Here is a 15655-nt window from a genome sequence, read left to right on the forward strand (position 1 = left end):
GCTGTGGCTCAGCATTGCTCTAGCTACAGCAGCCGGTATTAATTTCCTGTTGCTGCGGTAACATACTACCACACATTTAGTGGTTTAAAGTAACATAATTGTCTACAATTCGAAATGCCAGAAGTCCAAAATGGGTCTCGTGCGTGTGTGCTAAGTCGCTTTAGTCATGTCTGACTCTACAACCCCACGGACTGTAGCCCATCAGGCTCCTCTGTCCACGGGATTCTCCAGGCAAGAATCCTGGAGTGGGTTGCCATGCCCTTCTCCAGGGAATCTTCCCAACCCAGGAATGGAACCCGCGTCTCTTACTTCTCCTGCATTGGCAGGCAAGCTCTTTACCACTAGCACCACCTGGGAAATCCAAAATGGGTCTCACTGGGCAAAAATCAAGATGTCAGCAGGTACGTACTCCTTCCTGGAGTCTCAGGGAGAGCCTGTTTCCACACCTTTTCCAGCTTCTTGAGGCTGCAGCATTCCATGGCTGACGGCCCCTTCCACCTTCCAAGCCAGCAATGGCCAGTCTTCCTCACATCTCGTCACTCTGACACTGACTTCTGCCCCCTCCTCCACATTCAAAGGACTTGCGATAATAACACGGGGCCCACCTGGATAATCCAGGATAATCTTTCCATTTTAAGGTCAGCTGATTCACAGGCTTCATTCCCTTTGCCCTGTTACATAACAAATTTACAAGTTCTGCAGATCAGGAGGTGAGCATCTTTGGGAGGCCATTATTCTACCTACACACATATAGCTTTGTTTTGAAAAACGGATCAATTTCTAGCAATGTTTGAAGCCACATGACCAGAAGACTCTCAGTTGCCATCAGTTTTAAATGCTATGACCTGGACACCTCCTTTTCTCCCTGGGGGACCCTTGCAAGGAAATTCAGAGGAACTCTAGGGCCTGCCCATTCAGAGTGAATGCTGACAGCTTAGGCTGTCCCAGCAGGGCATGCAGAGAGGTAGGTCTCTGTCCACCAGAAGAGCCCTGTTTTGGGGAATCCACCAGTCTCAGCTCTTTCCTCTCCCATCCCTCTGTAACCACATATTACCACATCACCCTGCAGTCATCTGTTCTTGTTTTTCCTTCCGGTCAGGTCGGATGGAGTTGTGTGCGCAGTGTATCCAGGCGTGCAAGTGAATGACCTCCCCCATCAGACCGGGTGATCCCAGAGGCCATGTCCTTGCTTCCTTTGCGCCCCATTACCCATTCCCATCCCTCAGCACTGCGTCTCGTGCAGAAGGTGTCCTGATCTGATAGTCAAGAAGAGATAGCACCCCTTCTTCCCTCACTGTGACCTCAACACTGTCCCCCTCCTAAATCCATCCAGAGGAGCCCCCAGATGATTTGTAATAAACTCAAGAAACAGCACCCAAGTTCAGAAAGCAAAGGTCTTAGAATCTCCCGGCTAGCGCGTCTCTAGGCCTCTTGGGATCAACACTGGCCCTGGGGGAGACGGTGGCCCTCCCATACAGCATAACCTCTGTTCTCACCTCTGCAAGATAGTCCCTGCCAAACTGCCTGGGACCCAGTGGAGCTGAGTCAAATTCTTATGAGAAAGGTACCCTGGGTATTAATCATGGCCCTGGTGTTTTTTGAGTTTATGAAAATTATTCCTCTCTCAGCCTTTCTTCCCCCCTGGTATCAACCAATGGCTCATTCCCATTCCTACTTTTATCATGTGCCTCAGGGAACCCTGGAGAAGAAACGTGATACAGGAGGGGAAAGTTGTTCTTTGGAGGTGCGGCCTTGGAGAGATTGAGAAGAAGAGGAACTAGCATTTACTGAGCTTATACTCTGGAGCAGGCACTCTACACAGATTAGCTCATTAGCTCACTTGGTTGAGAACCAGGGCTCTGGAGTCAGAGACTGGGGGCTGAATTCCGGTGCTGCCATATGCTGGCTGTGTGTGGCCTCAGGCAAGTTACTTCATGTTTCCCAGCTTTAGTTTCCTCAACAGCAAAATGGGAGAAAATAACATCTACTTCACAGCATTATGTGGATTAAGTGGGATGAATGCAGCAAAGCTTCTGGCATATCACAAGCACTTAACAACTCAGATGTGATCATTAACAAGCCTATGAAGTGGGTGCTATTGATTCAGATGTAGAGATGAGGAGACTGAGGCTCAGAGAGGTAAAACGCCCAAGGGCATTCGGTCAGGGAAGGGATGTTAAGCAGCTCTGGTTACAGCTCCTCTGAACGGCAGGCGAGCTCCAGGCGCAGGCCTGCATCCTGGAGGTGACAGTGCTAGGCCCTTCTTCCTCAGGCTGCCGGGGGCCCCAAGGAGGAAGAGCGGACCACTGGGCAGAAGGCTTCACCCAAGGGACGCTTGGTTCTGGGTCGGCCGGCATCCTGGGCCGGGGAGGGCACCACCAATGATCCCACCCCACCCCAGGGCTCTCTCTCTCTTCATACTCCAGAAGGAAGCCCGACCCCCAGGACCCAGGCAGCCTCTCTCCAGGACAAAGAGAAGGATGGGGGCACATCTGGGCAGAATTTCATTTCCATTTTGTGCTCTCTATTCGCTCAGTCATGTCCCATTCTTTGTGACCCCATGGACTGTAGCCCACCAGGATCCTCTGTCCATGGGATCCTCCAGGCAAGAATACTGAAATGGGTAGCCACTCTCTTCTCCAGGGGATCTTCCCGACCCAGGGATCAAACCCAGGTTTCCTGCACTGCAGGTGGATTCTTTACTGTCTGAGACATCAGGGAAGACCCCATTTCACTACACATTAAACTACTGTAATGTTCTAGGAGTAATCCACCAAAGAGGAGCCTAGGCAATGACAAATGAAGAGAAGTTGGCTGCAGACGGGGCAGAAAAATGGAGCTCAAGGGAATTGCAGAGAACCGAGTCCCGAACATGAGGAGGCTGGGGGCTCATGGATGGGCCCCAGACTGTGAGACAGCGGGTCCATGAAAATGACCAGAGAGCTGGGACTGGGGATGAGAAGAGCAAGAGGTTCCAAGGGACAGAGAGCAGCTGGCTCTGCAAAGGAGAGGCCAAGAACACTAAATGGCTGCCCTCCTGTTCCCCAAGAGCATAAAGGGGACCCAGAAACCCAGGTGATGGGAAAGGGCCACTCCAGAGACAAACGCCTGCCCTTGCAGCTTCTACACCCTCCCCTGGCCTGGCCACCCGTCCCCCCTCCCACTCCACAAGCTCCCCTCCAGAGAGGAGTCCTCTCTGCAGATCCAACCACCACCCTGTTTTCCAGGCCCAAATCCGCTGCACCTCCTCAGGGAAGTATATACTCCCACACAGAGCTCACAGTTCTGATAACATGTATAGTCTAAATCACACAGTTTAGTACTTCGTTTTAAATATGGTCTGTTATTATTCCCTCTTTATTTCTTGCGACTGTAAGTTTTGCCTTTCCAATGACCGGGAGGTTTCCTCACCAGTCAAGACCATGTCTACTGTTTCTTTATCTTCTCTCCCCTCCACCCGCTATTGCCTGGGAGGCTGTGCCCTTCATGAGACAACTTTTTGGGACAGTGCAGATTGACTAAACCAGCTTCAAGGCCTGGAGAACTTCCTTTCCACCTAGTAAAACACTGAAATGGATGGCCCCAACCTTGGGGTTTCAAAGGATCAGACCATACCACCCCCTGCCCTAAATGCTGCAAAAACTCCCCTTGCTCTGAGAAAAAAACAAACTTCCCAGCCCAGCTCCACCGCTCACCAAGATCTGGCCTCCTCAATCCTGCTAGGCACAGCCCTGCCTCCAAGACTTTGTACCTGCGCCTTCCTCTTTCCTCATGTCACTTTCTCAGTAAGGTCAGCCTGTACAAAGCTACACTTTCCTCCTCTAAGACTCTTCTACCCCCCTTCCTGGCTTTATTTTTCTTTTTAGCACTTGCCAACTTTCTATTAGGTTGGTACAAACATAATTGCAGTTTTGGACTGACTTTTAAATCATTATAACTAAACTCAAATACTCTCTTTGGGATTGGAATGAAACTGACTTTTTCCACTCCTGTGGCCACTGCTGAGTTTTCCAAATTTGCTGGCATATCGAGTGCAGCACTTTAACAGCATCATTGTTTGTGTGTTAGTCGCTCAATTGTGTCCGACTCTTTGCAATCCCACAAACTATAGCCTGCCAGGCTTCTCTGTCCATGGAATTCTCCAGGAAAGAATACTGCAGTGGATTGCCATTCCCTTCCCTGGAGGATCTTCCTGACCCAGGGATCGAACCCTGGTCTCCTGCGTCGCAGGCAGATTCTTTACCATTTGAGCTACAGGAAAGTCAATCATCATTGTTTAGGATTTTAAATAGCTGGCATGTCATCACCTCCACTAGCTTTGTTTGTAGTGATGCTTCCTAAGGCCCACTTGATTTCACACTCCAGGATGTCTGGCTCTAGGTGGTGATCACACTATCGTGGTTATCTGGGTCATTAAGATCTTTTTTGTACAGGTCTTCTGTGTATTCTTGCCACCTCTTCTTAGTATCTTCTGCTTCTGTTAGGTCCTTGCTGTTTCTGTCCTTTATTGAGCCCATCTTTGCATGAAATGTTCCCTTGGTACCCCCAATCTTCTTGAAGAGATCTCTAGTCTTTCCCATTCTATTGTTTTCCTCTATTTCTTTGCACTGTTCACTTCAGGCTTTCTTATCTCTCCTTGCTATTCTCAGGTACTTTGCATTCAGTTGGGTGTATCTTTCCTTTTCTCATTTGCTTTTCACTTCTCTTCTTTTCTCAGCTATTTGTAAGACCTCCTCAGACAACCACTTTGCCTCCTTGCATTTCTTTTTCTTGGGGATGGTTTTGGCCACCGCCTCTTGTACAATGTTACGAACCTCTGTCCATAGTTCTTCAGGCACTCTGCCTACTAGATCTAATCCCTTGAATATATTCTGCACCTCCACTGTAAAATCATAAAGGGATTTGATTTAGGTCATACCTGAATGGTCTAGTGGTTTTCTCTACTTTCTTCAATTTAAGTCTGAATTTTGCAATAAGGAGTTCATGGTCTGAGACACAGTCAGCTCCAGGTCTTGTTGCTGGCTCAGAGAAAAAGCAAGGGAATTCCAGAAAAACATCTGCTTCTGCTTCATTGACTATCCTAAAGCCTTGGACTGTGTAGATCACAACAAACTGTGGAAAATTCTTAGAGATGGGAATACCAGACTACCTCCTGCGAAATCTGTATGTAGGTCAAGAAGCAACAGTTAGAACTGGACATGGAACAACAGACTGGTTCCAAATTAGGAAAGGAGTATGTAAAGGCTGTATATTGTTACTCTGCTTATTTAACTTATATGCAGAGTACATCATGTGAAATGCTGGGCTGGATGAATCACAAGCTGGAATAAAGATTGCTGGGAGAAATATCAACAACCTCAGATATGCAGATGATACCACTCTAATGGCAGAAAGTAAAGAGGAACTAAAGAACTTCTTGATTAAGGTGAGAGAAGAGAGTAAAAAAAGCTGGTTTAAAACTCAACATTCAGAAAACTAAGATCATGTCATCTGGTCCCATTACTTTATGACAAATAGATGAGGAGTAAGTGGGAACAGTGACAGATTTTATTTTCTTGGGCTCCAAAATCACTGTGACCAATGACTGTAGCCATGGAATTAAAAGATGCTTGCTCCTTGGAAGAAAAGCTATGACAAACTTAGTGTATTAAAAAGCAGAACATCACTTTGCTGACAAATGTCCATCCAGTCAAAGCTATGGTTTTTCCAGTTGTCATGTATGGATGTGAGAGCTGGACCATAAAGAAGGCTGAGGGCAAAGAATTGATGCTTTCGAATTGTGGTTTTGGAGAAGACTCTTGAGAGTCCCTTGGACTGCAAGGAGATCAAACCAGTCAATTTTAAAGGAAATCAAACCTGAATATTCATTGGAAGGACTGATGCTAAAACTGAAGCTCCAATACTTTGGCCACCTGATGTGAAGAGCTGACTCACTGGAAAAGACCCTGATGCTGGGAAAGATGGAAGGCGGGAGGAGAAGAGCGTGACAGAGGATGAGGTGGTTGGATGGCATCACCGACTCAATGGACTTGAGTTTGAGCAAACTCCGGGAGATAGTGAAGGACAGGGAAGCCTGGTGTGCTGCAGTCCATGGGGTTGCAAAGAGTCAGACACAACTTAGTGACTGAACAACAACAGGGTCAAACACATCTTTATTAATCAAAGTAGGAACCATTATAATCAACACAGTTTTGCCAATGAAAAATGTTTGCTTATTCCTATGGCATAAAAATTCATGCTTTGGGATTCAACCAGCTCTTGGAAAGCTTTTTCTGCCTCCTGCTGGTCGTTTAAGTGTTTTCCCTGCAAAAAGTTGTCAAGGTGCTTGAAGAAGTGGGTGGGGGAAAGGTCAGGTGAATATGGCGGATGAGGAAAAACTTCGTAGCCCAATTCGTTCAACTTTTGAAGCCCTGATTTTGCGATGTGGGGTCGGGACTTGTTGTGGAGAAGAACTGAGCCCTTTCTGGTGACCAGTGCCAGCTGCAGGCGTTGCAGTTTATGGAGAATCTCATGGGTTAGCTGGGCATACTTCTCAGATGTTCACCGGGATTCAGAAAGCTGCATTGGCCTGGCAGCTGACCACCCAACAATGACCATGACCTTTGTGGGGGGCAAGTTTGGCTCTGGGAAGTCCTCTGGAGCTTCTTATTCCAACCACTGAGCTGGTTGTTGCCGGTTGTCATATAAAATCCACTTTTTGTAATATGTCACAATACAATTGAGAACTCGTTTGTTGGTATTGTGTAGAATAAGAGATGATGACACTTCAAAATGACAATTTTTTTGATTCAAGGTCAGCTCATGAGGCACCCGCTTATCGAGTTTTTTCACCTTTCCAATTTGATTCAGATGTCAAATGACCACAGAATGGTCGATACTGAATTCTTCGGCAACTTCTCGTGCAGTTTTAAGAGGACCAGCTTTGATGATCCTCTCAGTTGGTTCTTGCCAACTTCCAATGGCCGGCCACTGTGCTCCTCATCTCCAAGGCCCCCATCTCCTTTGTAAATCTTTCTGAACCACCACTGCACTGTAGGTCCATTCACAGTTTCTGGGCCAAATGCACTGTTAATACTCTGAGTTGTCTCTGCTGCTTTATGACCCATTTTGAACTCAAGAAAATCGCTCAAATTTGCTTTTTGTCTAACATCATTTCCCTAGTCTAAAATAAATATAAAACAAACAGCAAGTAATAAGTCATTAGCAAAAAACCATAAAGTGAGAAATGCACGTTAAAATGATGTATAACATAACCACATTTATTTAAGAATATATTCCAATATCAATAGGCAAAGTTCGACAGTGTAAAACTGCAATGACTTTTGCACCAACCTAATAATACATAGCTGACTACTGAACGATGTGGGGTTTGGGGCACTGACCCTCTCTCTGCACAGTTGAAAATCTGAGTTTAATTTATAATCAACCCTCTATTTTGCAGTTCTGTATCCACAGATTCAGCCAAGCATGTTAGGGGTAATGGAGTGCTTCAGTATTTACTATTGGGGAAAAAAAAATGCAGTTAAAACCTGTGTGGTTCAGGGTCGACTGTATTATTTATTTACTGTATCCTCAGACAATAAGGGCTTCCCTGGTGGCTTAGAGGTTAAAGCATCTGCCTGGAATGTGGGAGACCCAGGTTCGATCCCTGGGTCGGGAAGATCCCCTGGAGAAGGAAAATGGCAACCCACTCCAGTACTCTTGCCTGGAGAATCCCATGGAGGGAGGAGCCTGGTAGGCTACAGTCCATGGGGTCTCAAAGAGTCGGACACGACTGAGCAACTTCACTTTCACTTCAGACAATAAAGTATAAACTCTGTAAGGGTGATGATCTCTGGTTGCTCAGTTATTTGTACCCAGTGTCTGACACAGGTGCTTCATAAATACTTGCTGAATGAAGACACCCAGCACCACCCTGGTCTGAGATGGCCGAGGCACAGCTGTGCTCAGAGCAGGACAATGGACAGGAAATTCTGTAGGGTGTAGGTTCTCCCTAGATGAAAGTGAAGTGAAAGGCTCTCAGTCGTGTCCGACTCTTTGCAACCTCATGGACTGTATAGGCCATGGAACTCTCTAGGCCAGAATACTGGAGTGGGTAGCCTTTCCCTTCTCCAGGGGATCTTCCCAACCTAGGGATCGAACCCAGGCCTCCCGCATTGTAGGCGGATTTGTTATCAGCTGAGCCACAAGGGAAGCCAAAGAACACTGGAGTGGGTAGCCTGTCCCTTCTCCAGCAGATCTTCCTGACCCAGGAAGCAAACGGGGGTCTCCTGCATTGCAGGCGGATTCTTTACCAACTATCAGGGAAGCCCAAGGGTTCCACAATGCCAACCCCAGGCCAACTCTGGGCAAGCACCTTCTGTTTGGAGGCCTGGAGCTGCGCGAGCCCCAGTGACCTTCATCTCATTGGGAGGGCTGTCCAAGGAGAAGGCGGAGGGTGAGGGTGAGGACCGGGCAGAGCCAAGTGTCAAGCCCCTCCCCTCCACACGCACAGCGCTTACGCTTGCAGCCTGCCCATCAGCTGCCCCTGTGTTCGCTCCATCTCCTGGGCATCACCACCCCTGTCCTCCCAGGCCACTTTCGTCGCCTGCCTCCAATGCTCATTCTGAGAACACTGTGTAAAGGAACACGGCCTTCCCTGCCTTTCCTCTCTCCTTGCCCCTTTTCTTCCCACTCTGGTAGGGATGAGGGAAGACAGACCTGCTTTTCCTGGGGGACCCATGCTGGCTGCCTAACAACCGCTGCCCCTTCTTCCACATGTTTGCTCCTGGAGGCTCTGCCTTGCAAGATATTTGCAAAAATGATGTTTGCTTGTTCTTGTTCTTCCCAACACACAGGAGTCTCCCTTGTAGAGACACCCCACTGGCAACACTAATCGCAAGCTTTCCCCCACCCACCGCCGTGTCTGGACTCTGCACTCTGCTTCCCTGGAGCCACTGGGAGCAGACCTCTCCCAGAAGTCACCTCTGCGTCAGCCCCACTACTGTGTCGGTCCCCAGGGACTGACTCTTAGGGTGTAGCTCCTCTGAGGTCACTGGCTCCATGTGGCCCCTGAAGCACTTAGCTGAAGCAGAAGGAAAAAATGTTGGTTCTCCAGGAGCTGTCATCTGAGGGAAAAAAAGGGAGACCCTCCTTGAGGATCCCTAAAGTGGGGCAGGCAGTCCCTAGCCTGGACAGGACTCGGGGGGCATCTTTTTTTTTAATTTTTTTAAATTGAAGGATAATTGCTTTGCATAATTTTGTGGTTTTCTGTCATATATCAATAAGAATCAGCCATAGGTACACCCAGATTTCCTCCCTCCCATCTCCCTCTTTTGGGGAGCAGCTTACTGTAGGAAGGAGTGGGGAGAATGGACAGGATGCCACCAGGGCACCTCTAGGCCCAGGAACACTGGGTTCTGGGGGCGTAAGGAGCAGGAGCCCTGCAGTCAGAGAGAATGTTGAGGCCTCCCTCAGTTTTTTTCTAGCGACACGTCCTTGAGCAAGTTACTGAACCTGAGTCTCAGTTTCCTGGTGTTTAAATTAGGGATAATAGGAGGACCTACCTAATGCGGTACTTTTTGAGGGCTTAATGGAAAAATGTAGGTAAAGCACGCGGCACTGTGCCTGGCACATAGTTAGTGCTCAATAAATGCCAGCTGCTATCATTAATGCCATCACAACGTGTGAGGTGGAGGCTGAATACCAGTCAGCGCCCCACGAACCCCTCTGTCTGCTCTTCATCCTGGAACTTCAAGCCCATCAAACACTCAGCAGCAGGGAAGGTGTGGGTGGAAGAAATGTACAGACAGAAACTGAATTCTAAACCAAGCCTGGTTCAACTCACCTTCTAAGACAGGCTCTCAGGCCAAGGCATCTCCTGGGTCCCCGGGAAGAGCAGGAAGCCAGAGAACAAGGCCTGTGGCCGCTCTGGGTTTGGAGCAGAGACTGCTTGACGAAGGCTTAGAGCAGTTAAGATGCCACGGTCACGAGACCAATCCTAGCAATCTTAGGGGTGCACCAGGTCCCCGGCCCAAAGGCCAACTGTTTGAGGCTGGCGCGTGTTGGGATGCTCTGGGTGACCTGCCAGCCCCACCGGAAGCCCAGCTCTGAGCACTGGAAGCAGAGGCTGCAGTGGGATGTGTCCAAGGGGCTCCTGCCCTCCATAGAGGGCAGCACGCACGCAACACGGCCCCCTCCACATGCAGTCCTGAGCGCCGGGGCCTTAAGGCCCGCTGCCTCTGCCTGGCTGACTCCTCCTCAAACCGTGCCCCAGTATCATGGCCTCCAAGGTCCGTCTCGTAAACTGGAGACAGACACAGTCACCTCTTTATCTGAGATCCCTGGATTACAGCACTTGTCTTGTTACTGTAAGACTAACTGCTGTATGTGCTTAGTCGCTCAGTCGTATCCGACTCTTTGTGACCCTGTGGACTGTACCCACCAGGCTCCTCTGCCTACGGGATTCCCCAGGCCAGAACACTGGAGTAGGTAGCCATTCCCTTCTCCAGGGCATCTTACCCAACCAGGGATCAAACCCAGATCTCCTACATTTTAGGCGGATTCTTTACCCTGGGTTGGGAAGATCCCCTGGAGAAGGGAATGGCTACCTACTCCAGTATTCTGGTGTGGAGAATTCCATGGACTGTATACTCCCTGGGGTTGCAAAGAGTCGGATAATACTTGAGCGACTTTCACTTGTACCATCTGGACCACCAGGAAAGCCCTGTATTACAGCACTTGTTTCGTTACTGCAAGTACATAACTACTCCACTTAATGCTAAAAATAATATTTATCTGGTGCTTACTGTGCCAGGCACTGTTCTAAACTCAGGACATGTATTAACTCATTCAATCATCACAATTCTATGAAGTAGGTACTGTTATCCCATTCATACATGAGGAAACCGAGGCACAGAGATGTTAGATAACCTGCCCAAAGTCACTCAGCTAGAAGTGATGGGGCCTGGATTCAGCCCCAGCGATGTGGCTTTAGAACTCCTAGAAGGCAGGGCCAACACCTGCTGTGTTTCTATCCCTTGCACCTAGCACTGGGCTGAACGCACAGCAGGTGCTTAGAAAAGATGGGCTAAGCGTGTGCCTGCATACGGCTAACGTGGCGAACGTTCCAGCCTCTGAGCTGTAGGACAGAGAGACCAAGCCCCTCCAGAAAGTATCAGATAAAGGCATCCTTCTTCGCCCTCTCTTAGCAAGTGCACCATATCCTGCAGTCTGTCCTGCCCGCTGTGTCTTTTCCTGCATGTCTCCTGCCTTTGTCTGTTCCTTGGTCACTCTCCCCCTTTCCTGTCCCATTCAGCCTCCATCCATCGGCCCTGTCCTTCCGTAAAGTTCTTGCAGGCTTGAAAGCCTTCCACCCTCATTCTCTGCCTTAGAGCTTTTCTAGAATCCAGACTTCCCCAAGGAAGCTGAGAACACCAGTGACACTGATTCATTAGACTGGCCACGGACCAAGCTCCTACACACAGACCCTGAATGAAAACAGCGATCTCTGCGTACGTGCTGTGTGTGTGTGCCTGCCTGTAGCTTGTCACAAACCTGTGTTGGATCAGGAAGATCCACTGCCCTCCCTGTCTCTTCTCCCAGGGTCCCAGCTCCTCCAGGAAGCCTTCCCTGATCCCTTGAGAAAGCTTATTCATGCAACCATTCAGCAAATCTTTATATATCTTAATATTCGGAGGAGACAAGGCATGCTTCTGAAAAGTTTGGTTAAAATGTGACCTTCAGAGAACTGCATAAGTTACCAGATGTCACAAACACAGGTGCCAAACGCACTGCAAAGATGCAGTGATTTCAAAATGGAGACCTTTGTGACCCGGGACAAGAGGCTTATCCTCTACGGTCCTCAAGTCCTCAGTTATAAAGCAGATGATAATCCAAAATTTAGAAGGTTATTAGGAGGATCAAATCAGATAATTTTTGTAAAGTTCCTGACAGACTGATGCTTAGTAGGTACTCAGTAATAAATGCTTCTTTCTCCCTTCTCCATCTAAGGCACCGGCTTTCTATTCAGCCGTCCCAGATAAACGATGAGACATGAACTGATCCATCCTTGGAGGTCAAAAATGTCTTAAGGACAGGATGACCTCGGTCTGTAAGCTTTGCAGTACCTGGTTTATTGTAAGGAGATGCGCCTGTCACATTAGAGGTTACTCAGTATGATAAAGATGACAATTTACTAGGACTGTTCACGCCCCTCCCCCAGCAACACAAGTAATGGGTAAAAAGCCTAGTGGGCAGAGACTTGATCAGCTGGGAGGTCCAGATACAAATTCAGCCCTGAGATATAAAGGTGTAATGGCTGTATCCTCAGCTCCTAAGATAGTGCTGAGCAGAGTAGGTGCTCAATAAATTGCTGAATGAATGCTTTTTTTTTTTTTAAACAATGGATTTTCCTTCCCATTTCAAATTAAAAAGAGAGAGAGGGTAGGAGGGACAAATGCCCTGGTACAGGAGTGATGCCAGGGGAATGCAGCTGCCAGGCCGGCCACCCAGGCTCCGCCCCTGCAAAGGGGATGCAACAAATCTACCAGCGCAGGTGTCCCCACTCCGAGGCTCAGAAGCCAGGAGTCCACGCGCCGCCCTGCTTGTGGCTGAAGCTGCAAGTTACAGAAGAGAAGGGAAAAGGTGCAGACAGGCCTGGAAGGGAGGGAGGAAGGGAGAAGTCTGGGGAGAGGAGGAGGGTGAGAGAGGAAGGGGAACACTGTTGGTGAGGGGGAGAGGAAGAGACTCCTGAAGCGACAGGAGGAGCACGGTGGGGGGGGGAGGCACCTGAAATAAGGATGGGGAGTGGGTAGGAACTGTGGAGAGTTCCAGAGGAAATCTGCTGTCTCAGCCTGGGTGGAATTGTCTTAGCGAGACTTCTGAGTTCCCCCTGCCACTCAGCGTCTCCTCTGGGTTGGGCTGTGCAGGGGGAGGCTGTAGATTTGGGGGTGCCCCTAGATGCCAGGTGTCTGCCAGACCCTGGGCAGGTCCCAATCCTGAAGCCTGAGGCGTTTTGCTCCATCCTTTCCAAACAATGAGGTTTCACCCTAGGTCTAGAGGGTGGCCCCTCCCCAGCCACCATGGGAAGGAGACTCAGTGTGAGCCAGCCCAGGGGAAGGAAAGGTATCCAGAAGGCTCAGACCCCTCGCTGGTCTCTCTTTCCATCTTCTCCCCACAAAGGCACTTGGCCAGCCAGGAAAGTGGGTCAGGCCGCTCACATGTGACTTTCTTCTAACAACAGGCAAGGGGGCCTCGGTGCCCTGTACACGACCCTGCCCACCCCATGCCCAGTGCTCTTGTTGGAGGGAACTTTAAGGAGCAGTGGGCAGTGGGAGGGGATCCGTGCCTTCTCATTCAGGAAGAGGACATGGGCCAGAGCCCATCCCAAGCCGTCAGGGAAGGGGGAGCCTGCGGCTATCAGGGCGCATGGAAAGACCTAGATCTTCCCATGATGATGGCCAAGCTGGCAGGGAGCCACCTCTACCCCCCTGACCTGGGGGAGGGGGGTTTGTTTCCTCTACCACCCACCTTCTGGGGTCTTCAAGAAGAGGGCCCAATCGGCCCATCTCTATCAACCGAGCGCTGCGCCCAGCCCACCCCCTCCCGACCCTGCCGGTTGCCCAATTAGAAGCTGCGTTGGCTCCAACAGATGGGAGCTGCGGCAGGCTGAAGAACAGAGCACAAAGCCCAGCTGACATTTTCCTTCCTGTTCCTTTGGTGGGGGAGGAAGGGCAGGGCCAGAAGGGGGGCAGAGCAACACCCCCGGACCCCCGCTCCAGGTCCCAGTCTCCCGCACCTCCGGGGCTTCTCGGAGCTCAGTTTCCCCCCACCCGGCGGCGCCCCGCTGGCGGGGCAGCCGGAGCCCGCGCCGCCCTCCGCCCGCAGGACGAACGCACCACCTGTGGCTGGCCCACCCTCGGTCGGCCGGCGGCCGCGGCGGCCCGAGCCGGCCCCTCCTCCACGCCGCAGGTCCCCGCGCAGAGGCCGCGCACAGACTCCGGCCGCCCGGGAGGAGCCGGGCTCCGGGCTCCAGAGACTTCGGACCGACACGAAGGCCACCTTGGACGCCCAAGCTCCAGGGAGGGCAAGTCCGCAGGCTCCGGAGCCCTCCCTGGCGAGTCCGCCCCCGTCACGCCCCCCCCAACCTCGCGGCCCCCTGACATCTCGGGGCCCCCGCTCTGCCCAGCCACAGTCTGGGGCGGCTCGGACCTCTCCGGGTGCATTCAGGCTCGGACGCCCCTTCCTCGGGTCCAGCCCGCGCGGCCGGCAACCTTTCCGGTCTCCGGCCCTCCTTCCCTGCCCCCGCGCGGCTGCCCCCTGCCCAAGCCCCCGCTCCCCAGCGGGCCCCCCGGCCCCCGAGGTCCGCCCGCGAACCGCACACTCACCCCGGGCGCCGTCTGCTGCCCGCGCACCGCTCGGCTCCCGCCCGGGCCGGGCTCAGGGAGGCCGCGCGCACAGGCCGGGGCGGGGTCGCGGGCGCCTCCCCGCCGCGGAGTTTTCCTGGGAGTGGTCCCGGGGCAGAGCGGGTGACGGCGCCGGTAGAAGCACCCGCTCCCCGCCCGCGCCGGGCCCGCGCGCCGGGCTGGAGGGCGGCGGCCGAGAGCGGCGCTTCCTCCGCCCTCCGCGCGTTCGCGGGTGCGGCCGGCAGGCCCCCGCGGCGCCCGAGCCCCTCCGCGCGCCCTCCGCCCGGCCTCTCCTCGCCGCTGCGCCGCGCCCCGGCCTCCCCAGCCCGCGCCGGGCGCCTCCTCGCCGTCTGCCTGCCGCGCCGCCCCCTCCCTCCAGGCCCGCTGCCGTTTTAACTCCTGAGTGGCCGGCGGCCCGCTCCCGACACAGCCCGCGGGAGGCGGGGCCGGGCCGGATGCTATGGCTGGGCCTCCGGGGCTGTGGAGCCCTTGGCGCCTTCAGACGCAGCTCTGGTCCGAAAGAAGAAGGGAGATCCGAGAGGGGAAAGGGGCCGTTCTCATATTGCCTCTTACTCCCTTGCAAAGGAAGACAGAAGGGAAATTCAGCAGCTTCCAGAGGATAGGTGCAACTCACAGGCACAGCATTTTTGCCTTGCGCGGTGCTGTTACCCCTTTCCCCCCAAGTTAACAGCGGACTAAGGAACGCAAAGAGTGGGTTAGAATTTGTCCACAGGCACAGGCGTCTCTTATCCTAAAGAACAGTGTGCAATATACACTCCACCCCCGCCAGTTCCATACCCTTCTAGCATGGCCCCCTGAGCTCGGCAGCTCTGACCTTCTGGAAGGTTCCATCCTGGTCTTTAGCAAGGTGTCCATCTCCATAGGTGTTAGGAACTGGCAAGCCCACTCAGGGGCTTGGCTTGGGCGAATGCCCCCTCTCCGGGCCGAGCGTTGTGAACACTAGGAAAGGAGAGCAGGGCGCTGAAGGTGGTGCTCGGCTGCAACGTGGTGGCTTACAAAGACTGGGTCACCACCCTGTCAGAGCTTAGGAGTGTGTCTCCTGCTGGGGCCAACTGCTTGAGTCCCATGCCTCAGTGGGGCCTTTGACCTGGACCGCTCAAAACAAGCTCAGATCCATCACCAGAGCCTGCAGAAGCAACCATAGAGAAGCAGGTGGGCTGGAGCCCAAGGGATGGGGAGTTCTGCCAGGAGCAGCATCCGGTCTTCCTTCCTCCATCCAGGGCTTGAGCTCAATGCCTCCTGTGAGCTTC

The 15655-nt window shown here is 52.0% G+C and overlaps 1 protein-coding gene across 1 annotated transcript in view; it reads right to left on the reverse strand.

Annotated features, from left to right (window-relative positions):
- The window catches only part of LRRN2 (leucine rich repeat neuronal 2), a 61091-nt gene extending 46654 nt beyond the window's left edge, over positions 1-14437 (reverse strand). Inside the window, exon 1 of the mRNA NM_001434977.1 lies at positions 14367-14437. The gene's annotated coding sequence lies outside the window, so the exon portion shown is untranslated. The remainder of the gene's footprint in view (positions 1-14366) is intronic.
- Between the last annotated feature and the right edge of the window lie 1218 nt (positions 14438-15655).

The sequence above is a fragment of the Bos taurus genome, chromosome 16 (assembly GCF_002263795.3).
Source record: "Bos taurus isolate L1 Dominette 01449 registration number 42190680 breed Hereford chromosome 16, ARS-UCD2.0, whole genome shotgun sequence".
In the NCBI taxonomy this organism is placed as follows: Eukaryota; Metazoa; Chordata; class Mammalia; order Artiodactyla; family Bovidae; genus Bos; species Bos taurus.